Below are 26,003 nucleotides of genomic sequence, written 5' to 3' on the forward strand. Positions count from 1 at the left end.
GTCTAAATAAAGATGGCTACAATTTTTATTCTACATCATTCAGCTTAAGAATATAGTATAATGGATTTCACTATTTGTGTAAAAATCAATTGTAGGCAAGGGGAGTGACATTTTGGGGATCTCTCTGTCATGGCTCCTTATCCTTATTCCAATAGCTTACTAAGTGAGAGAATTGCAGTTTGAGTATACATCAGAATGCTTATTCTGTTGTACCCTACAGTAGTGGAGAACAATAATTATTTTGCCATCTTTGGTTCTTATTATCCCTTATTTTTTTTTTCCTAGAACATCCCAGAAAAAGGAGGAGAATTAATTGAAGCTTCCAGACAATCCATGAAGGATGGTAAGCTATTTGAAGACTGCCTGAAATCGTGCTGCTTATTGACTTTAAATTACAGATTTTTTATATACTCTTTATTTTGTTTTTATTGTCAGAAGTAAAATATGACACTGGGAATCAAAAGAGTGGAAATGTACCTGACAACAGTAAACCTGCTAGTCGAAAGAAGGAAGTACTTGAAACCACACTTGTGCAGGCAATCAGAATAAAGAATGATTGTCCTTAAATTCCATCACCTGACTCAAAGGTTATGTGTTAAAAAAATCTTCCCATTTTTTTAAAATATCATCTTCCCAGAAGAAAAACATGCTAGAAAGAAATAAGGTTACAAGGTTATAGTAGAAAACAAGGAGAGCAACAGGTGAGGTATATGTATAGAATTAATATTGCCAGAAAGTGGTGGGAATAAACAGTTCTTCAGTGTGCCCTTATGGAAGGAAAGAAATAGAAAAGAAGGAAAAAGAACAGCTTTATGAATATGAAGCTGAGAAAAGTGGATGCATACAAAGAATTCATTTATGAAGGAAAAGTCAAGTATCCAGATTGAATAAGACAGTCAAGATAGCTGATACTTAAAATAAGAAATATTGAAATTATAAAGAGTAGCAACTCAATATTAGGCCAAACATAGGAATGTTAGGTGAAGTACATGATGGACAATAGAATAATGTGTTATATTTGTCTATTACTTACTCTTGACATCCTTGAATGACTGGGAGGCAGGGTGTGGGATTACAATCACAATCATTTGTGATTATAATGAATAGAAAAATAAGCAAATAAATGTGGCATATTTTAGATGCTTAAGAAATTATTCTTTGTTTCTGTTCCTATTAAAGCTTCAAGTAATTTATATTTAGTAACAATTAATATAGACTTAATATGTTGATGGTCAGTGCTTGTTGGAGTATATGAAAATGGACTCTATTCTCACATATAACTAAAAAGAAATCAATAAAATAAATATATATGTGTATATAAATAGTACTGCTTTTAAAAAATGCAAATCCAAACAAATGAGTAATAGTGGTAATGAACATGATAAATGAAAATTAAATGAACTTCTAAAAATTAAAAAAGATGATCAGTTTTTAAAAATTGATACACATTAATTATACAGAATTTTCACATTGGCATATTTTTACATACATATAGATCAAATATACTCCCCTAATGCTATCTTTAACATTCCTTCCTCCAACTCCCAATTTTATATATGCTAATGGTTAAAATTTATTATTCATTTATTTTTATGTTGAACATTTCCACCTCTAGTTTTCCATGTGAGAGAAATATATGATACTTGTGAGAGAAATATATGATACTTGTTTCCTGAGTCTGGCTTATATTATTTAACATTATGCTTCCCTGTTTCATTCATTTTCCTAAAATTAACTTAGTTTTGTTGTTCTCTGTGCATAGAAATCTTCCTTGTGTATATATACCACATTTTCTTTATCCATTCTTTTATTAACTAGCATCTAGCCTGCTTCTATAACTTGCCTATTATTAATAGTGTCATGGCAAATATGGGCATATGTATATCTCTAAAATAAGCTGACTTTAATATTTTCTAGTAAGTACTGAGTAGTATATTTGAATAATAAAGTATTTCTATGTTCAGTTTTTGAGTAGCCTTCATATGAATTTCCATAGGGATATAGTAATTTATGTTCCTGCCATTCACATATAAGAGATTTTTCTCCTCATCTTCCCAGTATTATTTGCCTTCTTGATGTTTGCTTTTTTGAATGGTGGAAAATGGGAGCTTGATGCTGTTTTGATTTGCATATTCTCGATTGATCAAGATGTTATGTTTTTTTTTTTTTCACTGAAGTTTTGGCCATTTGTATCTCTTATTTTGAGAACTAGATGTGCATTTGCTCATTTATTGAAAAGGTTTTTGTTTTTCTGGTGTTAAGATATTTGCATTAATATTTTTAGGATATTAATCCTCTGTCAGAAGAGTAGCAGGCAAAGCTTTTCTCCATTTCTGGAAGCTACCACTTCTTACTGTTTTGTGTTTCACTTACTATGCAGGAATTTTTCAGTTTGATGCACCCTCTCTTATCCATTGTTGCTCTTATTTTCTGAGCTCTAGGGGGCTCTATTCAGGAAGTTACTGCCTACATACTGAAGTGTTTTCCATATATTTTCTTCTAGCATTTGTAAACCTTCTAGTCTGGTACATATGTCTTTAGTCCTTTCTGAATAATCTCTTGTACAGTGTTAGAAAATAGGCATCTAGGTTTCTTTTTTACATATGGATACCTAGTTTTTCCAACACTATTTCTAAAAAGTCATTCGTCTTTTCTCCAAAATATGTTTTTGGTGTCTTTGCCTGGTATCACATGACTGTATCTGTGTGGGTTTGCTCTCTGACTTCTCTTCTATCCATTGGTCTATGGGTCTTTCTTTACACCAGGACCATGGTTTTTATTAATATGGCTCTGTTTTATATTTTGAAATTGGGCATTGTGGTTTATCCATTGTTTCTCTTATGATAAGTATCACTTTGTCTAAGTATTTTTTGTTTGTTTTTCTTCCATACAAACTTAGAAGTAGTTATTTTCCCCCCATTTCTTTGAACAATACCATTTGAATTTGAATAGGAATACATGGAATCTATAATTCATTTATGGTACTATGCCCATTTTCACAATATTAATTCTGCTTCTCTATGAACATAGCAAATCTTTTTTACTTCCTATTGTTTTATTATTTTCCTTTTTCATCAATGTGTAATTTTTCTTGAAGAGGTCATTCACTTTCTTGTTTAGGGTTATTCCTAGCTATTTTTAAAGTTATTTGAATGAGCTATTACTCTTGCTTCATTCTCTCTAGGTTTGCTATGGTATATAGACAAACAGTTTATTTTTATATGTTTATTTTGTATCCTGTTACTCTGATGAATTCATTCATCAAAGTAGAATTTTCATAATATATTATTTATGTTCTTCAAAGTCTAGGACCAAATCATTTGCATATAGAAATAATTTAACATTTTAACTTTCCTATTTGAGTCCATTTTATTTCTTTTTCTTTTTTTTAAAAAAAAATTAAATACTGTGATTAGTGAGATTGGTGGCAATGAACATCCTTGTGTGTTTCCTGATTTTAGAGAAAATGTTCTTCATTTTACTATTGGCTTTGGATTTGATATACTTGGTCTTTATTATCTTTTAAAAAAATGCTCCTATTTCTGATGTCTCAGGGCTTTGTCATGAGGGCCACTGAATTTGTCATAGGCTTTTCCTGCGGCTTCTTAAAATATCATGTAATTTTACTCTTGATTCTATATGTGGTGTATTAGTTTTATTGATTTACATGTATTGAATCATCCTGGAGCAAAATCAGCTTTTATGGATATTTTTTGTATGTGATTAGAGTCTTAAATCAGGAGCATGGTACAAAGGATCCACATCCCCAGCACCTTTTATTGTTCACTTTGATAACAGGTCTCACTAAATTTCCCAGGCTGGCTTTGAAATTACAGGGTTCCTCAAAAAACCTGATGTTTTTCTGAGAGTATAGACCTATACCACTATGCCTGATACTTATGTTATTTTGTAATGTGTTGTTGAATGTGGTTTGCAAAGATTTTATGAGAATTTTTATACTATGTTCCTCAAGGATATTGATATCTAGTTTTTTCCTTGTTCTGTCCAATATTCACTTTTCCAGTCAGGGTAATACTTTGCAGAATTGCTTTGGAAGCAGCATTCCTTTACTCTTAAATGTAATAGGGGATTAATGTCAGTTCTTCTTTAAATATCTGATAAAATTTAGCCATGTATTCACCTCTAAACCTCTGGTCCATAAGGCTTTTTATTATTGCTTCAACTTAATTGCTTGTTATTGAGCTATGTTTTTCTCTATCCATTTGATTCAACATTTTATGACATATTTCATTAATATCACTTAGATTTATTTATCTTTCAATTTTATTCCTTAAAATAGTCTAGATTTTTCCCATTCATTGAAATATAAGTTTTCTAATAGTCTCTAGAAATCTTCTGGATTTCAGTGGTATCTGTTTTAATATTTCACTTTTTGTTTCTAGCTTTATTCATCTGTATCTTCTTTTTTCTTTTAGTTCCCTTGGACAAGGGTTTATCAATTTTTATTTACCATTTTAACAACAAACTATTTGTTTCATTATTACTATGTTTTTTTTAAAAAAAATATCTATTTTATAATTTTGGCTCTGACTTTAATTAATTCTTTTCTTTTATTAGTTTTAGAATTCATTTACTGAAGTTTTTCTTAGAACTTGGGATGCATCATGAGGTTTTTAAATTGAAATATCTCAGATTTTTAAATGGAGGTAGCCCTTAGAATAAACTGCCCTCATACAACTGCTTTTGGTGGATTAGGGGAGGGATATCAGAAGGGATAGAAAATGTACTGGGCAGTAAGATTTGTCAGAATATGTTATATGTATTTCTGTATAAGTTATAATGAACCCCACTATCATATATTGTCTCAATAAAATAATAAAAAAAAAAACAACAAAAGATCTGCTTTTACTTTAACCCATAAATATATAGATGTTGTGTTTTGATTCTCATGTGGTTCTCAGGTTTATTTAAAACTCCCCCCCCCAATTTCATTAGTGACCCTTTGATTATGCAACTGTATTATTCATTCTTCAAGTGTCCATGCAATTTCTATAGTTTTACTCACTGTTTGCTTCTTTTTATTAACTAGATCATTATTTCATATATAATATTGAGGTTCATTTTAAATAATCATACAAGCATGGTATACAATTTTCCAGTTTGATCCCCAGTACTCTCCCTTCCCTACCTCTGTTATCTCTCTTCTACTCCACTGTTCTTTCTTATATTTATTTGTAGTTTTTTTTTTATTTAGTGCATCATTGATATATATAAAGGTCAAATTCAGTGTGATATATTCCTAAGTGTACAAAGGAAAATTTGTTCAGATTCATTTCACCACACTTCCTCTAGCAGTCCCTCCATCCCTCCTAATCTCCTTCCTTGACTCCACTACCTCTCTTCTGTTTTTAGGGAACCCTCCATTTCCCTTTATATTCATCTACCTTATTAATATAAGGGAAAATATTCAGCCTTGACTTTTTGAGTCTGAGCAGGATATTTACTTTCACTTAGTGGGACATATTCCAGTTCCATTCATTTACTAACAAATGTCATTATTTCTTTTAATTGATGACTTACTGAGTAGAGTGTATATATATATATATATATATATATATATATATATATATATATATATATATATGCCACATTTTCTTTATACATTAATCTGTTGATTGGCAACTAGGCTTCATTTGATAGCCTTTCTATTTTGAATTGTGCTGCCATAAACTCTGATGTGGCTACATCCCTAAAATATGCTGATTTTAAATCTTTTGAATCTATACCAAGCAATGGAAGAGTTGGGTGTACCTTTCTTATGCATCCTGATCAACATTTACTATTACTTGTGTTTTTGATAATTGCCATTCTGAAGAGAGTGAGATAAAATCTCAATGTAGTTTTTATTTGTATTTCCAAACTGCTGGAGATGTTGAACTTTTTAAAATATATTTATTGTTCAATTGTAATTCTCTTTAGAGAAATCCCTTTAGTGTTTTTCAATTTATTCTGTGAGTTATTAATTGTTTGTGATAAGTTTTTTGAGTTCTTTATATATTCTGAATACTAACCCACATTTGTGGATCAGGTGGCAAAGATCTCCATTTCTGCAGCCTCTGTCTTCATGCTCTTATTTGTTTCCTTTAGTGTTGAGAAGTTTTTTTTTTTGTTTTGTTTTGTTTTTTTTATTTTTTTATTGTTGGTTGTTCAAAACATTACAAATTTCTTGACATATCATATTCCACACTTTGATTCAAGTGGGTTATGAACTCCCACCTTCACCCCATACACAGATTGCAGAATCACATCAGTTACACATCCATTGATTTATAATTTTATGCCATCCTACTTTTTGATTCTTGGTTTTATATCTTATGCTTTAGGAGTTTTGTTAGGACAATTGATGATTGTGATAATATGTTGAAAAGTTCAGCTTACAATTTTATCTAGCAGCTGTAGAGTTTCTTTTGTAATTCCTAAATCTTTGATCCACTCTTGAGTTGATTTTCCTCTTCATGTGTTTAGGTATTTTTTTCCCAGATCCACTTGTTAAAAAGGCTGTATGTGTTGATTTCTAATAGCAATCCATTGTGATGTGATAAGGGATAAATGAAATTATTTTGTTTTTGTATTTACTAAGACATGCTTTGTATCCTAATATATGATCTATTATAAAGAAAGATTTTTGTATTGCTAAAAAATTATGAGTTCTGCTCTTGTCAGATGAAATAGTGCGTAGACAACTATTAAGTTGTCATGATAAAAAATAAAAGTGATATAGAGGAAAGTTATTGATGTTTTGTCCACCTAACCAATCACTGGTAATATTAGTATTAATGTCACCCACATTTATGGTTTTTATTGGGTCCTTCTGTCCCTTTAGGCTGAATAGTGATTATTTTATAAAATTGGTTGCACTACAACTCACATATAAATATTTACAGCCATTTTTCCTGTTGTTGGATTTTTCCCTTTAGCTGTAGGTTGTGACCTTCTTTGCTAACTTTGAGTAATTGTTGTTCAAAGTCACCTTTATCAAATTTGCAAATAGCTACTACTTTTTTTTGGCTTCCATTTACATGGAATATTTCTCTATTCTTTCAGTTTTATTCTGTGAACATTGTTGCAAGTCAGGCTGTGTTTCTTGTAGACAACATACATTTGGGTCTTGTTTGTTAATTGAATATTTTAATCTATGTCTTTTGAGTTGATAACTAACTCGATGTGAATCCAATGTTAATGAGGTGTGTTTCTTTATAATATAGGGTTCATTCTTTATTTCTATTTGCTTATCCACTCTTCTAGTTACATTTATTTTTTTATATTCTCCCATGATTTATTTTAATCTTCTTCTTGTGTATATAGAATTCCATAGTGAATCTTCTACACTGGCAGGTTAGTTGTCATAGTTTATTTTAGTTTATTCTTGTCTTGAAAGGTGTTTATTTCTGAAGAATAACTTTGATGCAGATAACAATGTAGGCTGGCAATACTGAAGTAAGACAGATAAGACTGGACACCAGAGGAATTAGCAAAATGCAGGTTTATTGTCTGCAGCCTGTCCAGAGGGGGCTTTCACCTGAAACAAATTCTCTCTATGAATGCTGAGTCTAGACATTTGTTGAGCTTTATACCCGGTGGTGTGGAAATGGGAGCCTGGAAGTATACATTTTGCAGGGTTCTACATGAAAGTTATTTTTTTTCTGTGAGTTATCAGAAGTTACCTATTGTCTCATTTCTTAGAACTGTCAGGGATTTTACAGATTATACCACAAAAGCAGAGTACATCCATTAAGTCCAGGGATAAATTCAGTTTTTTTCAAGACAGAGCAGATCAACAGAAAATAGGGTGTATAACAACATTTGAGTCATTTTGTAGAGATCTTAGCTAATATATTGTAAACAAGAACAATTGTGGTGAGGGTCTCTGGGGAAGCTTAATGAAGATGCATTTGTGGAGGAGGGGGTGCCTCTATAGTATTTCTGTTTTAGTGCTTGAAATATATTATTGCATGTCCTGCTGGCCCTTAGAGTTATCCAGATGCTTTACCATTTACCAATAACTTGGTGCTTCTCTCTTAAATTTGTAAAAATCTTTCTTTGATCTGAATTTTGGCATTTTAACCAAACTATAATGTAGACAGTTTCTTTTTGGCCATGTCAATTTGGGCTTCTAAATGCTTTCTGTGCCTGGTGTTCTTATTTCCACAATTAAATATTTTTTTCTGGTGCAAGTTCACTGAATAAGTTTCTATGCCATTAGTCTGTCTATACATTCCTTCCTTCAAGACCTTAATCTCAATTGGTCTTTTAAAGTTTTCCTAGAATGCTTGGATATTCTTTTTTTTTTTCTCAGACACAATACATGATATTTATTTATTTTTTTATTATTTTTTATTAGATACATATGACATTACAATGATCTTGGCAATTCAAACATTTGAATCAATTGGGGTATAGTTTCTCATTTTTTCTGATTGTACAGATTTCAGAATCACACTGGTCATAGAGTCACCTATATACATACAGCAATCAAAATGTCTATTCTATTCTGCTGCCCTTCATATGCCCCCTTTCCCTCCCCTCCCATCCCATCATTTCTCTCTATCCAAACTAATGTTACACACTGTTTTTCTCTTTTTAAAGTCTCTCATTTTTATTACATTAGGAAAGTTCTGCATCATCCATATTGTCTTCAAGACTTAATATTCTTCCATCAACCTGATGTAGTATATTTTCAGTACTTCTCATTTCGACTTTTATTTGATTTAATAAACTTATTATTTCCAAATTTTCTGACCTTTTTTTCCCCAGAAACTCTATTTCATTGTGAGGATATTCTTTCAAAACCTGGATTTCCTTCATTAATTCATGTTTTAGTCCTTTAGTTTCTGAAATTATTTTCATAATAAATTGTTTGAATTCTTTGCTATCCTACACATCAATGTATGTGTAGTAAGTTATTAGGGATTTAAACACTTTGGGTAATGTGTTAGTGCCTTGCACTCTCATTTTCTTGTTTTAATATGCAGAGGTTTGTGCAGATGTTCAAATAGATTTCTATTCTCTTAGATGTGGGTCACTTTCTTCAACAGATTTCTCTTCAGATATTCCCCAAACAGATTGTATGTTTGTTCTATTTTCAAAGCCCCAACTCATTGACAAAAGTGCTGGGACCACTAATCCAAATTACTTTTAGAGGAAAGTATAGCCACCAGTAATATCTAAAAGTTAGAAGCTAAGCACATGTTGAGTTAAGACCCAAAGGAAAAACTTTTAAAAATGATCTCTACAACTCAGGTAACCAATGAAGAAGTGGTAATAATAAACAATATCCAAAATTCAGCTGTGAGTGATTCTAAAATTAATACTAAAATACACAGAAAAAAGAAGAAAAAAATGAAAAAAGAAAAATAATGCAAATACAAATGAAAAATAAGAAAGCAAGTACAAAGAAAATTAAACAAAAGATCATGTATGTTAGAAAGTGAAAAACAAATGATTAAAAAAAGCCATTTAAAGATTCAGTGCCAAGAAAAGTATGGTTTCCTCATCTGATATAATTCAAATATAGACAGTTTCTTCCCCAACTTCTCCTTTTAAGATTAACCATTTTGGGGGTGTTTCTGGGGAGCAACTATAGTTGTACTTTTTTCTTCTCAATTCTAGCCTGAACAGGCCAGTACTGGTTGTGGAGTCTTGAATGTTGAAAAGTTTCATTCGTGCCTACCAGGAAGTACTATAGAACCATTTTTATATGAAGAGGTAAATCAGTCACAATATTGGTTTTTTTTATGCACCTGGGTATGGGGCTCTGGTTAGAGTAGAAGCTATCAACAAAACTCTAGGACATGGAGCCTGTGGGTCAGTCTGTGCTGAAAATCCCAATTCCACACTTCTTTCAGTGAGCTCAAGGTCATGCAAGACTTCAAGTCTCCATGGTTGGTTTAACTTCCTCTAAGCATGGTAGAGATGGACTGCATGCAGGCCTGTGCTTGGTTGGGGGAGATGCAGGAAACAAGCTTTTCAAAAGAACTTTCAAAGCTTTCCAAAAATGTTCTGTCCCACAAAATCACATGCAACTCATCTTCTTTTCTTTTACTAATCTCAAAACACAAGTTTTAAAAGGGAGATGTCCCCACTGCCCTCCATTCTATAATGCAGCCAACCAGCACACCATACTTCCTGCTGATCAGAGTTTTCAACATATATCTCTTAATCTGGACCAAAAGGGTGGGTATACACAATTCCAGTAAATAGAGGCAGTCCCTGTGTCTTGGAGATAAAACATACAGGAGACCCTGATATCTCAAAGACAGAGTTCCAGCAATGGGACCTTTCTAAAGAGGGAACCTCCTTGGTGAATCACCAAGGAAATGACTATAATGGCTTCAGTTGAATAAGTGGGGGTGGGGGTTTTTCCTTCACATGCCTCTAAGCACAGTGAGATGGCCAGACTCTGGAGATCAACTCTCCTCTCTGTAGATGGTAGCAGCAAGGTTTTTTTTTTGTTGTTGTTGTTTTTTTTTGTTTTTGTTTTTTTTTTACCAGAACCAGTTCTGACTGTCTTCTTTCACATAGTTCCTACAGGCACATTTAATTGAAACTCACCTCAGTTTCTATCCCTTGGATGACCATATAACCATGACTACAGCTTTCCAGAGCTCCTTACAGATCTGTGTCTCAGTTACTTTTGTTGATGGAGCCTGACTTTTGTTGTTGATGACTCTTGAACTGCCAAATTTATGTCCTTGTTGGGTACTGGAAATATAAAAACATAAATGCCAGGGTTTCTGATCAATCATCAAGAAAGTCTAGAAAAAGGACCCCAAGTAAAGAAGTTTCTTCAGTAAGCACTCACTCTGATTCTGCTGAGAAGAATCTGCAGTGCACCTGTCCTCCATTGACATTTCAGGCAGAATCCAACTGGATGAAACTCATTACTGGAAGTTAAAATACAAATTTCTTAAGATTAAAGAGGGTGTCAGCCTACCAGAGAAGAGCTTCTACCTAGCCAGTTTTTCCCTGAAAACTGCTGCAGTTAAATTATTTTATTAACTCTTTTATTACTCTAAAAAACATATTTTTTGGTCTCATCTGTTCATTGGCTCTCTGTAATTGCACTCCAATGTGTGTCCTTACTCAGGTTTGCCAAACACACACTAGTTTATTTGACTCAAATTCAGGGTGCAGTCAGTAACCACTGTATGCATCTACATATATGTTTTTTACCATAGTATAATATTTTGTAATTTTTTCTTGGGTGGAAACTGTATTGGAAAAGAAAGAAAACTTTTTTAAAATCAGTTTATCATTTTATTAAACTAGTTTTCCTATCAGTAAAAGTTTCACAAAAAGAAATTTAGATTTCTGTAAGCCCTTGCTTCCCTGAATAAAACAGTGGGAACAAGGCTTCTTTTCTACTTGATGTGACATAATTCAGTCTCAACATGAAAAGCTTATAATTAGAATGTTTTAAATGTTTAATGATGTGTAGCAAATGTGTATATACATATATATATATATATGTGTGTGTATACAACTTACAATATATACATGTTATATAGTATATATGTTATATATGGTAGAAGGTCCTCTTATTTTTAGTGGTAATTTATGAGTAGTGTTCGGTATAATGAAGTTACTTCCTGATAGAAATATGCACATCAGTTAGTGTACTATTGGTAGATTTCTCTCTCTCTCTCTCTCTCTCTCTCTCTCTCTCTCTCTTCTTTTAGCTGTCAATGGACCTTTGTTTTATTCATTTATATGCAGTGCTGAGACTTGAACCCAGTCCCTCACACATGCATGGCAAGCACTCTGCCACTGATCCACAACCCTAGCCCTCATGTTGATAGATCTCTATTGTCCTTCTATCCTGGTTTTATAGAGTTAGTAGACAAATGAATATAATATTTGGCTGATTTCCAGAGTATATATAACACTCTGATATAAGATATTTCAATTTTTAATGTGTACTTCTCTAGTTTTTAAATCTAATTTATTTCAAATCTGGAAAATTAGGTGTCTCCTTAGAATACTGATTAGGCAATCTTCATATAATTCATTAGTGATATAATTTTACCAGACAACTATCTCTCAGATTCTTCCTCAGAATAGTGTTGGTCATTCATTTGGTGATGCACATCAAAGAGAAAAAGATGGTATAAATGCACATACAGAAGGTAAGAACCACTCATTATAAAATCATTGGATATAATGCATGTTTAAAACATGAGCACTAGTATGATTTAATAGTGGAAGAAATGAAAATAATAAATAGTATGGGAATTGAAATAGTGTATCTTATCAAGTTGCAACCACAGGGTAAGTTGGAGTGGTCCTAGAGGAGTTGAGATATTAGGTCCATTTCCAGACCTGCTTAAATTAGAGGAAAGTTGGGACATAAGAAAGGGGAGAGAAGAATTTGGAAATGAAGAATGAGAAAGACTATAGACAACAACAACCAAAAAAAGAAAAAGAAAAAGAAAAAGAAACAATAAGCAGATGCACATTGATGATGGCCTGATAAAACATTCCTTGGAAAGATTATGACTTCTAATAAACATCTACAAATTAGAGTACAAAATAGGGAGAATTAGGTGAAACAAATGGCCAGGCACATGGTGCATGCCTATATTCCCAGTGGCTCTGGAGGCTGAAGATGGAGAAATAATTTTTATTTTAAAGCCAGCTCAGTAACTGAATGAGGCCCTCAGAAATTCAGCAAGACCCTTTCTCTAAATAAAATATAAAAAGGCATGTGGATGTTGCTCAGTAGTTAGATACCCATGTGTTCAATCCCCAGTACCAATAACAAGATAACAAAGCAAAAAGAAACATCAAATAGGCATGTTAAGTTAGAAGAATTGGTAGAAGATTAAGCATGCATAAGAACTCTCAAATTTTATTAAATCATATGTTGGGGACCATGTACAAAATGTATGTTCTGACTCAACAGGTCTTTGTTTCAACATCCTGAATACATTTAAAGATGCTTCCAATGCTCCTTGATCCACAGACTACATTCTGAGTTGCAAGAGCAGTTGAAAGAATTGCCCTTTAGAAAATCTAAATTAAGAGCCATTGTGTCTTAGTTCATGCCATAACTATATTAAATTAGAGCATAAATCTTGCTTTGTTTTTTATTATGTCTGTTGGAAAAGGGGAAGAACAAATGAATGAAACATAGAAATTGTATTTTTTAAATGTTTTTTGTAGTTGTACACAATAACTTTATTTATTCATTTATTTATATTTATGTGGTGCTGAGGATCGAACCCAGAGCCTTGCATGTGCAAGGCAAGCACTCTACCGCTGAGCCATAACCCAAGCCTCAAATTGTATTTTTAAAATATTTTTTAAGTTGTAAATTGACACAATACCTTTCTATTATTTATTTTATATAGTGCTGAGGATTAAACCCAGTACTTCACATGTGTTAGACAAGCACCCTAAGACTGAGCCAAAACCCAGCTCCTAGAAATTGTATTTTTAAGATACAGTTACAGCAATTGGAAGAAAAAGTAGTGGGAATAATCTAAACAACAACAACAACAAAAGAATCAGACCACAGATCTGGAGATAGCTTTTGAAAATCAAAGGGAGGGGGTAGTGAGGAGGGAATAAAATTAGCTAGGTAATTTTGAAGGTAATAATAAGGAGACTGAGGTAATGCATTTCAGCTGGTTTCATTATATTTGCCTTCAAACAAAAGTGAGAATTACTGGTCCAGAGATAGTTTTAAGCAGGGGAAACTGTTAGAATTGGGGCAACCAGCCACTTTAATTTCTTTGCTCCATAACTACCAACTATAGGGAAGTATTGATATCAGTATTTGAGACCAGAAACATAGCATTTAAGAAACATGGGGCATTTTAAAAGACAGTTTTTTTCTTTAATGAAACCATGGCTTTGGGCATGCTAGGAATGCACTCAATTACTCTGCCAAGTCCTTTTCTCTAAATAGCTAGTATTCTGATATGACAGATATTTTATGAAAATCTTTGAAAGTCTAAGAAGTTATATCAAACAAGGCTCATTTTGTAAACAGCAGACTCTTTAGGTTAATTTGTAGAATACCAAAGCTATTATTTTTTGTATATATGCTAATGAATTTGAAATATAAAAGGTTATTCATGTCTGATAATTCTTTTGCATTTCAGTTCACTTTTCCCCTTTGGATTACCATATATTAATATTTTATGCTTAATAAAATTATTTATTAGATGCAGTTCCTATGTCTTCTCAAATGAATGAATCAAGAAACTTTGAGTGGGTCAGACCAGAGGATATATTAAAAGAAGATACACCACTCTCCTCCATGGGTATGGAAAAATGATTATTTTAATAAGTGTATACCAAAGCTGATCATTTCTCAGAACTCTCTTCAATGCAAATGAATTATACTTTCCACTTGATGGTTATCACAACTTTGGACTTACTATATTGTAGGACAAATGGAGGAACAGGATACATACCTGTAATAAAGTTAATTAAATGATTGTGATAGGCTACATTAAACATACCTGCTGTTAAATTATTTTCTTTATTTTATATATTTATGCCCCAAAGTTTTTCCTTTGCTCCTCTGATTAGATATCCCCATTCCCTCAATCAATCCACACCTTTACTTGGTATGTGTGCATTCCCTATTATATTTGTGGTAATTGGAACTGTAATCTCACTTTTGAAAACTTAACTCTATGCTTAATTAAACTAATATTGGATGTTTTTCTTCAATATATTTGAATCATGCTGCTGTACTCAACAAAAACCAGCAAACACAGAAGTCCAAATGCTAAAATATTATTTATCAAAGCTAACCCATGGAACTTGACTCCATGTCAATTCAGCAAGAAGGTGTGGGTGATTTTGTCGTATTCATGTTTTGTGGATTGTGTATCCCTTTTGCTTTTCAGTATTTCAGAATTTCACACATCCTGTTGTGAAGGTAATTATAAACTTCTATGTTTATCTTGAATTATTAACTGTGTATATAAAATGTACAACACATATTTAGTATCTACTTTCCAAACCCATACAGCCTATCTTAGACAGGAGGTATTTTCTTCAAAAGAATACAGTGGGGACAACAGAAGAAAGGATATGCAAATCAGGTAAATATATATATATATATACATATGTGTGTGTGGATATATATATATATATATATATATATATATATATATATATATAACATACATATACACATACATACACATTCCAGTGTCTATCTTGGCATACAAGTTTAAAATTATATCTTTAAAATCACAGCAAAATGATTTCTAAAAAAATCTTTATCTCAGACATTTTTAAAATTAAAGTTCCCGGAATTCTTATACCTGTTAGGTGAATTATGAGGCTCTGTTTTCCTCCAAAATTTTATAAAAACTTATTGCATAGCTGCCAATAATTTCCAAATCTTGAGAGATGAACATAAAAAATATGTGTCTGAACCCAGAGACTAAGTATAGTGTGTGAAAAAAGATCCACTTAAAATTTAATTTCAATTATAATACTCACTTTATTGAATAATTACATTGAACCCGTGTTTATTTTATGAAGCTGTAGATTCTATGTCCTTCATCAGTTGTGATTATCTCTGTATTAAACCATACAAAGTATTATTGTGTATTTTTTATATTATTCATTTTCTATAAAACTAATAGAGCATTTTTAGGAAATTACTCTTTTATGATTTTTATTGACCCAGAGTTGTAAATTTAAAAATACTTACACAAACCACTTTATATACTCCCTCTTCATGCTTTTCTTTCTTTTTTTTTTTTTTGTTTGATTTTGTTTTCAGTTTACTTTTCAATGGTGGGGAATGAACACAGATACTTTGGCATGCTAAGCAGTGGCTCTGCCACAAAGCTTTTTCTCTTATTCATTCGAAGGTTGGGTAAATCCAAGATTCAGGAAACTGACCCCCAAGCACTAAAATGAGTCCCTTAACATACAAAAATGAGAAATTCAAATATTACATGGAAAACCCTAAGAACTTAAACAGTTGCTGTGTTTTATTTTACATGTCATTTGAAACCTTGTGTAACAGTACAGAGCCTCTTATTCCAGAGACCCAGCTTTGTCCTTTATTACTTAATGAAACTTCATCCTACACTGGTCCCAGAAAATGATATATCCTCTATTTTTCATGGAACATTTTTTCCCTTCTGGCCTGCTTCCCTCTATTTGGCACTCCTGCCACCTTCTTATTCATTTCTACTCATGAATATGCTCTTCACACTCATCCTATCTTCAGCATTTGGAGCCATCTAGCTACAATGCAAATGTGACTCTGAACCTCTCTAGAAGATAAAAGGCCAACTTTTAAAATTACTCAGAAATCTTTCATGAGTTCAACCTAATACTTTATCCTTTCCCTTAATTTTACTGTCATCTGGATGGCTCCTCACCAATCCCTATATTTTCACACAAATACTGACCCATTTAATGCTTCACTCTGTGTCTAGCTTGAGCCTTTTAAGCTTTCCCCATTTTCTGCCTCTGACTGGTAACCTCATTCCTTTAGTCTCTGCTAAATCCTATCTCTACGAAAGCCACTATTCCTGGCACCTTTTTACTCTATTCTCATAGGGAACATAATAATCCTCAGTTCAAATAAACTGTTGATGCTGAGGTGATGTAAAAGAGGTCTTCTCAAGTTCAGGAGCCAAAGGGCTAGACAGGGGAAGGAGTAATTTACAAGTCAACTGGTAGATATCCAGTTGAACAGTGGCTGAAATGCTGGGATACTTCAAAGGGGTAAAAAACAGTTTATGACAAGGAGATTGATAATCATGCAGGACTGAGCAGAACACATTTTTAGAGTAATGTAGAAAAACAATGCATATGCAAGATGTTCATTGATAACAGTAGAGAAATTCTAAGTCACTGTGGAAATGACTACTGATGAATCATTGTTTTAAAAAGTTACTGTTATAGGGAATAGAATAGCAAATTGTGTGCATCCCCACATTTCTATAGTGTTTTTAAAATTTAATTCTGGCAAATTTTCATTCATCTTGAGTGGATATACCTTTGAGATATTCTTGTTTCTTAAACCTGGTGATACATAGTGTCTCCTCAGGTAGACTGTTGAAGTTTTATACCACTAAAAACATTCCCTGAAAAAAAAATTCTCTGCTGGGTACAGTGGATCACCTCTAAACACAGCTATTGGGAGACTGAGACAAGAGCATGGCAAGTCTCAGGCCAGAACAAACACCCAGTTTCCAAAAATAAACAAATATACAACTCTGGCAGAGCTCTTGCCAATGTTGCAATGTTCTAGGGTTAAATCACTGAGTACACACAAGTATAACCCACCAATAAACAGTTAAAGAGGTAATATCACCTAAAATTCAACCTTATTATTACTTTTTTTATCTTGGCAGACTATCATTCTCTCTAAATGTTCTAAGTAGTTTACGTAAATCTACATACATTTTTCATCTGAACCACTTTGGTTCTCATCATCTGAAGAAGAGGAGGAAGGTCTTGATGACACCAAAAGTAAGCAGCAACAGGTGTGTTCACTCACATATATATTTTAAACTTCTAATTTCTTACTGTATTCCTAGTTTTAAGAAAGTCAATATGGGCAAATTCGATTATCTTTCATAACAGTGGTTTGAAATCTAAAGATGATAATTTAATATTCAAACCTAATAGAATTTAACTGGTTATGAATCTGAAAATAGCATTAAAATTCAGGATAACATGTAGATAAACATTATCCTTGTGATTCGGGCAGAATTTTTTCCTGAATATTATTTGGGTTTCCATTATTTTAACCCCTGAAAATGATGACAAAGTTAAAATTAGTGCTTTTGTGAATAACCATTTTAATTAATGAACATATACAGTGGTGATGGTCATTGAGTACATTTATGGTAAAGAATGGTCCTTCCCAGTGGCTCAGTTTTAGTTACATATAAACATGGAAAATCACACCCATCTCAGGTGCTCTATGGGTATCACAGGCAGAGTGAGTAAAAAGACACACATACATGCAGATCCTAATCAGACAGCAATTTCAGACCAGTTTTTCTCATACACTCAAATGTGCATAGCTCACACACCCAGCCCATGGATGGCTGGTGAAATCCTTGAATTTATTTACTATTCTAAAAAACAAAATTCTAGGTTTCATTTGGTCTGAGGCTCTCTACAGTGCCTCTCCAGGTTTTCTTTTTTTCCATAGCTGCTCTTTTTTTTATCCAGAATGCACACAGGAGCCAATATGACTCAAGCTCTGAAAAATGGTCAGGAAGTGCTTTCCATTTTTGTGCTGTAATTTTTCTTCATTGGTGTACTTTTTAGTTCTCTCTCAGAGGAACATGTTGTTTACTCTACCCAATCCTGTGTGTTGCTTTCTAACAGTACAATATAAACATTTCTTCACCCTACTTTGTCATTTTATTTAACTGGATTTTCTCTCAGTGAAACACTTACTATAAGGGCCTTAGATCCTGTGAGAGTGTGATGACCAAAATGAGGCAAATCCAACAAAGTCTTATTCCTGCTCAACATTACATAATTCCAACTCTCTTATCATACTGAGTCTCATATTTTAACACTAAAGAATTCTGTAAGTCTGTTTTTAAAACATGTAATGCAACATAATATTAATTATATTTCTCAAGACTGTTTAATTAAGCATTTAATGCATTCTCATATTGGAGGTTGTGATATATGGTTGTTTACACTCTTAGAATACATGCATTTATGTTATTAAATTTTCAGGGAATACCTTTTCTATGATATCCATCCTGCTTTTACCAAATCAGGAGCCATTGGAAGACAAGAGTTCAGCTTCATCTGAAGCACAAATTCTAGGTTGCCCTGTGGAAAATATGACTGTACTTATCTACATTTTAGTTAGCTGCTTTCAAGACCAAAATTTGGGTGATGTCTAAAAGAGTGATAGTGAAGTTTTCATGCAGCTCATTGGGGTCCTTTATTTTGCAGGTATTTTCTGAGGGTGGTCCACAGATGTGCATTTCTCACTCATCTGGAGAGAAACATTATATAGCAAAAGAGAAAGCAGATGGACATGTCCATGGTAAGAACTACATACTCTACACAGTTCTTTGGATAGAATATTGATTTCTAACATGAGTGCTGATTTATTCTAATACTTGGAAAAATGAACCTAATAAACAGGTAATAATGCAAAGTGAGAAAGATAATGAGTTGTCTCTCTTAAGGCCAAAATCCAGCAGCAGGTTATAGTGGGAGTGTCCCTCTTAGTTTCTATACAAGAAATGCATAGATAATAGGGGAATTGGAAATTGTGAAGTAGAGAAGATAAGGGTGAATAAACATTGGGAAAGGCAGAGAGAGTGATTGCAGTGAGTAAATGAAGGAAAAAGAAGCCATGAAGGCAGATAAATTTTAGTCATGTACCAGAATAAAAAGACCACCTGTTCAAAATGTGAAAAAAATGGGAGTTTCCAGTTGTGCAAATGACTCAAGGTGTGAATATTTTTTCTCACCACTCATTTCTGAGTTGTCATTAGAAAGGAATTGACATGTGAAGAACTGATCATGAAGAAAGGAAGTTTTTTTTTTTTCTTTTTAAGTGAAATATTCATAAATCCATGTGTCTGGTCATAAATTTATATAAAACAATATTGTAAGTAAAACAAATAAAAAATAAAAATACCTATACCATAGACATTTTTGCAACTACATGGGATGAAGCACAGATGGCAGACACAGCAGTATGGGAAGTGGAAAAATGTGCAAATTGTTATGGACTGATACATAAATTCATATGTTTTTAAAATATTCTTTGGACAATTTGGAAAGGAGAAGGGAGAACAGACATTGAGAAAAGCAGTGAGAATACATTGAGTAAATGAAGGAGAAAGGACTTCTTCTCATCCTTCAGGTTTGGGAACATCATTGGGTGGAAACCTGGCTCTATTATCTTAAGGCATTTGAAGGCAGGGAAATGAGAAGCAGACTAAGTGCAGACCCAGATTCTCAGACTCTAATAGATCATCTGTGGGGAACCCTATTCAAAATGCATACTCTGACTTACCTGGCCTGCACATCTCTGTTTTCTTCCATGTAAGGTGATTCCAATGATCACTATCTGCCAGCCACCATGTAAAGAGGTCAGGAAAAGATTTCCTTTTAGCAAAACTAAATGCAGAGCCACTGGAACATCAAATGTAATAAAGTTATTGCATACATCTTGTTTTTATTCTGATCTTGTCTCTTGGAAAGTGATAAGAACTCAAAGTATAGAATTTATATTTCGTAGGTCTAATCCTTAAATTGAGAATTAAGAAAGAGTGGTGGACTGGGGTTGTAGCTCAGTGGTAGAGTGCTTGCCTTGCATGTGTGAGACCCTGGGTTCTATCCTCAGCAGCACATATAAATAAATAAATAAATAAATAAATAAATAAATAAATAAATAAATAAATAAAATGAAGACATTGTGTCCATCTACAATTAAAAAAAAGAAAAGTAAAGTAAAAGAAAGAGTGGGGATAATTCATAGACAAAATGGAAAATATAAAGAATCAAGATCAGAAATCAAGATGTTGCTTTTTAAAAGTTCCTGGGAAGGAGAAATGTGGAAGAAACAAAATAAGTTAGCTGGGTAATCTTTGAGGGAATAATGGGGAAACTGAGAGCATGCAATTCAGGGGCTATCAGTATATCTATCTTTCACAATATGTGAGAGATTGTAACTTGTCCATCATTTGAATCATGAGGGGCTTGTAAGTTGGGGAAAGATTCCAGCCACGACCATCTTTTCTCCATACCTATCAGACATACTGCTTGATGTGGTATAAATTGAGTCATTCTGAGGAGCAAAATTACATTTCAGAATCATTCGTGGTTTTTAATGACAGCTCTGCTCTTTCTCCTCTTTCCTCTCTTCCTTCCTTCCTTCCTTCCTTCCTTCCTTCCTTCCTTCCTTCCTTCCTTCCTTCCTTCCTTTCTTCCTTCCTTCCTTTCTACTCCTTTCCCTCCCTCCCTGTCTTTTTTCCTTACATAATTACTTTCTATATTTCTTTCCTATTTGCCTGAAAATAAAATTTTGACCATGGGCATTGTAGAAATTCACTTCATACTGAGCTACATACTCATCCTTCAAAAGCTAATTATAATTTTTTGATAGGCCTGGCCTTTTATGAATACACTTAAAACACTGGCAAGTCACACCAAACCAAACTCATTTGTAAACAGAAATCTTTATACAGTTTACTATTTGAATACCCAAAATCTTTGTCATATATGCATGTGTTTGTGTGTATAATAATATATTATTGTTATCAGATAAAGCTATGCTCTTCCATTTCAACTTTCCCTTTAAATTTTTATGTCTCAAAAGTTTAAACAATTAAAACCTTATTTCTTAGATGTGGAAACTATCTGTTCTCACACAAGGGGATCATGAAAATCTAATCCATTTAAACCAGAGAATACAGGAATAGAGGATGCACAAGAGGAACCAGAATCCCACCTGAATATAAGAAACAAAAAATAGGTGTCACAGCTTTCAGCGTCAAAGTATGTATTTCAGCTGACTCCTTCAAATATCTTTATTGAGAAATGAACCTAACATTTCCCTGGGATCTGAACACAGCTTTGGCCTTACTAAACAAAAATGAAAGGACAAAGGCAGTAAATATATACATACTTAAAATTATAAAGATTAAATCTTTTCAATAGTATTTCCGTAAGATAGGTTCTATGGCTTGTTTTTGTTTTGACTTCACCTTTGCCATTTAATCTCTTAGGGACCCTCTTTGCTTCGCCACTAGAGAATTGTTGGATTCTCCATCAATCTGTATCTTTGCATTGGTATATGTTCCCTTGTCTGTTTTATTTATGGTCATTGGACAAATAATCTCAGGTTTGTGAAATGAACAGCATGTTTCACAAAACCTATTCACAAAATTCCTTTGGGAGATTTTAGTCACATGATTGTTGTGAGCCAAACCAGCCAGCACAGAAACCCAGGAGATAGCATAATTTTTAGCACAGCTGAACCATGGACCTCAGCTGTATGTGGAGGCATCTGTAATATATGAGTTGTTTTGTCCTCTTCACCTTTGCTTGAGTATACACCCCTTTTGTTTTCAGCCTCTAGGGATTCATCTGATTTCAGAAAGGTAATTAAATTTCTATATTTATTCTAAATTATTAACTTTGTAGTCAATGAAAAATACACTCTTTATGACTATCTTCTTTCTAAGTGCACCAATCCCATCACAATAAAAGAGGCCCTTCCACGGAAAGGATTAGGCAAGGTGAAAGAAAAGACAGTCAAATTGGGTAAGTTTTGCATTATAACACTACAGGGAACACAATGTTAAAACACTTGAAATGCTTCCTGTGTTCTCACATGTAAGGTGGTTTTCCCAAAGTGGTGGGAGGATTTTCCTCACAACGTCATCAGTAGTCACAGAAAATGATCTCTCCTCTGTGTTTCTGGGAATATCCCCTCAATTCTGAATTGTTTCCCCTCCATATCATACTGTTACATTCTCCCTATTTCCAGCCTTTGGAGTGAACTAGCTACCATGCAAATGTCACCATAAGCATCTCTTTAGAATGTGAAAGGTCAACCTTCTTAAATTTCTTAGAAATATTTCATGACATAAGCCAAGCCTCATTCTGTATCTTTATACCTTTCCTCTGCCTCAACTGTCCTCTGGCATTAGGCCTCACCTATCCCTTTATTCTGAGACAAATCCTGACCTATTTCATACTTTTCTCTGTGTAGGCCTACATCATTTCATGCTCTCACCATCTCCTGCTCTCTGGCTACTCACCTCTCACCTGTCTTTTTGAGGGGTGAGTAGCCAGAAAACAACACCATCCCTGGGGGCACATTTTCTCTGCCTTCTTAGGTCATTTTCTCTGACACTTCAGCTGGTCACATTAGCTTCCAGACACATAGGTTCCCCTTTGCCCTTGTTACTGGAGTCACACGGGTATAGTCTAGCCTGTACCAGTTTTTTCTACCTTCCATCAGGCACAACATAGGTCCCTTGATAGGCACTTCCAAGATCCTCATGTGTGTGTTTCTGTGTGTGTGTGTGTGTGTGTGTGTTTTGTTTAGAGGAACTGAATCAAAGAAACCACTGTTGTACTCATTCCGAGGATGGCTATGGCTTCAGCACTCCCATTACCCATTGAGAGAAGAGCATGCTTTTTAAGCACAGGTGCATAGTGCACCTTTTGGTCAGATCAGTTTAAGCAATATTTTTGAACTCAGGTTTCTCCTTAGCAGGGCACATATCATGGTACAACTTAAAATGCAACTTCCTCTTCTCTCTTCCCCTTTGTCTGAGGCAGATCTGGACTGATATTTGCATGCAGGTTGTAGGCTTCTTTGTTTATGGTACACAGATTACTGAATATCTGGATATTTTCAGTGTTCAGAAATTTTAGGGATTTGAATAAAATCCCTCTTTCACTCACTTTGCTGAGAAGCTATTCACCAACTCTTTGGTCTCCATGCAATAGTCCAGCGTAGAATGCAGTTTACTCTATACCAACATTTTACCAGAATCAGCCCTTCTTTCCATGTGGATTTTCTTTTTTTTTAATTTTTATTGTTGGTTGTTCAAAACGTTACATAGTTCTTGATACATCATATTTCACACTTTGATTCAAGTGGGTTATGAACTCCCATTTTTACCCCATATACAGATTGCAGAATCACATCAGTTACACATCCATTGATTTACATATTGCCATACTAGTGTCTGTTGTATTCTGCTGCCTTTCCTATCCTCTACTATCCACCTCCCCTCCCCTCCCCTCCCCTCCCCTCTTCTCTCTCTACCCCCTCTACTGCATTCTTTCTCCCCTTGTATTATTTTTCCCTTTCCCCTCACTTCCTCTTGTATGTACTTTTGTATAACTCTGAGGGTCTCCTTCCATTTCCATGAAATTTCCCTTCTCTCTCCCTTTCCCTCCCACCTGTCATCCCTGTTTAATGTTAATCTTCTTCTCATGCTCTTCGACCCTACTCTGTTCTTAGTTACTCTCCTTATATCAAAGAAGATATTTGGCATTTGTTTTTTAGGGATTGGCTAGCTTCACTTCGCATAATCTGCTCTAATGCCATCCATTTCCCTGCAAATTCTATGATTTTGTCATTTTTTAATGCAGAGTAATACTCCATTGTGTATAAATGCCACATTTTTTTATCCATTCGTCTATTGAAGGACATCTAGGTTGGTTCCACAGTCTTGCTATTGTGAATTGTGCTGTGATGAACATCGATGTAGCAGTGTCCCTGTAGCATGCTCTCTTTATGTCTTTAGGGAATAGACCGAGAAGTGGAATAGCTGGGTCAAATGGTGGTTCCATTCCCAGCTTTCCAAGAAATCTCCATACTGCTTTCCAAATTGGCTGCACCAATTTGCAGTCCCACCAGCAATGTAAAAGTGTACCCTTTTCCCCACATCCTCGCCAGCACTTGTTGTTTGACTTCATAATGGCTGCCAATCTTCCTGGAGTGAGATGGTATCTTAGGGTGCTTTTGATATGCATTTCTCTGACTGCTAGAGATGGTGAGCATTTTTTTAATGTACTTGTTAATTGATTGTATGTCTTCCTCTGAGAAGTGTCTGTTCAGGTCCTTGGCCCATTTGTTGATTGGGTTATTTGTTATCTTATTGTCTAATTTTTTGGGTTATTTGTATACTCTGGACATTAGGGCTCTATCTGAAGTGTGAGGAGTAAAGATTTGTTCCCATGATGTAGCTCCCTATTTACCTCTCTTATTGTTTCTCTTGCTGAGAAAAAACTTTTTAGTTTGCGTAAGTCCCATTTGTTGATTCTAGTTATTAACTCTTGTGCTATGGGTGTCCTATTGAGGAATTTGGAGCCCAACCCCACAGTATGTAGATCATAGCCAAATTTTCTTCTATCACATGCCATGTCTCTGATTTGATATCAAGCTCCTTGATCCATTTTGAGTTAACTTTTGTGCATGGCGAGAGAAAGGGATTCAGTTTCATTTTGTTGCATATGCATTTCCAGTTTTCCCATCACCATTTGTTGAAGATGCTATCCTTCCTCCATTAGATGCTTTTATCCCTTTTATCAACTATAAGATAGTTGTAATTTTGTGGATTGGTTTCTGTGTCCTCTATTCTGAACCATTGGTCCACCCGCATATTTTGGTACCAGTATCATGCTGTTTTTGTTACTATTGCTCTGTAGTATAGTTTGAAGTCTGGTATCACTATACCGCCTGATTTACACTTCCTGCTTAGCACTGTTTTGCTATTCTGGGTCTTTTGTTTTTCCATATGAATTTCATGATTGCTTTCTCTATTTCTACAAGAAATGCCGTTGGGATTTTGATTGGCATTGCATTAAACCTATAGAGAACTTTTGGTAATATCGCCATTTTGATGATGTTAGATCTGCCTATCCATGAACAGGGTATATTTTTCCATCTTCTAAGATATTCTTCTATTTCTCTCTTTAGAGTTCTGTAGTTTTCATTGTATAAGTCTTTCACCTCTTTTGTTAGGTTGATTCCCATGTATTTTATTTTTTTTTAAGGATATTGTGAATGGAGTGGTTGTCCTCATTTCCATTTCAGAGGATTTGTGGCTGATATACAGGAATGCCTTTGATTTATGCATGTTGATTTTATATCCTTCCACTTTGCTGAATTCATTTGTTAGCTCTAATCATTTCTTTGTACACCCTTTTGGGTCTGCTAGGTATAGAATCATGTCTTCTGCAAATAGTGATAATTTAAGTTCTTCTTTTCCTATTTTTATGCCTTTAATTTCTTCCATCTGTCTAATTGCTTTGGCCACTGTTTCGAGAACTATGTTGAACAGAAGTGGTGAGAGAGGGCATCCCTGTCTTGTTCCAGATTTTAGAGGGAATGCCTTCAATTTTTCTCCATTCAGAATGATGCTAGCCAGAGGCTTCGCATAGATTGCTTTTACAATTTTGAGGTATGTTCCTGTTATCCCTAGTTTTTCTAGAGTTTTGAACATAAAGGGATGCTGTACTTTGTTGAATGCTTT

The 26,003-nt window shown here is 33.9% G+C and overlaps 2 long non-coding RNA genes across 2 annotated transcripts; both read left to right on the top strand.

Annotated features, from left to right (window-relative positions):
- The first annotated feature begins 280 nt into the window (after positions 1-280).
- Positions 281-12,348, top strand: LOC124095152 (uncharacterized). Its single transcript, XR_006852423.2, has 3 exons — positions 281-343; positions 436-587; positions 12,065-12,348. It is a non-coding gene; the product is annotated as an uncharacterized LOC124095152 (long non-coding RNA).
- Positions 12,349-14,219: 1,871 nt separating this feature from the next.
- LOC124095165 (uncharacterized) lies at positions 14,220-15,080 on the top strand. The gene is made up of 3 exons (XR_006852426.2): positions 14,220-14,288; positions 14,883-14,914; positions 15,008-15,080. It is a non-coding gene; the product is annotated as an uncharacterized LOC124095165 (long non-coding RNA).
- Positions 15,081-26,003: the final 10,923 nt, after the last annotated feature.

This window comes from Marmota monax, unplaced genomic scaffold, assembly GCF_021218885.2.
Source record: "Marmota monax isolate L192 unplaced genomic scaffold, Marmota_monax_Labrador192_F-V1.1 WCK01_AAM20220418_F8-fsc00066, whole genome shotgun sequence".
Classification (NCBI taxonomy): Eukaryota; Metazoa; Chordata; class Mammalia; order Rodentia; family Sciuridae; genus Marmota; species Marmota monax.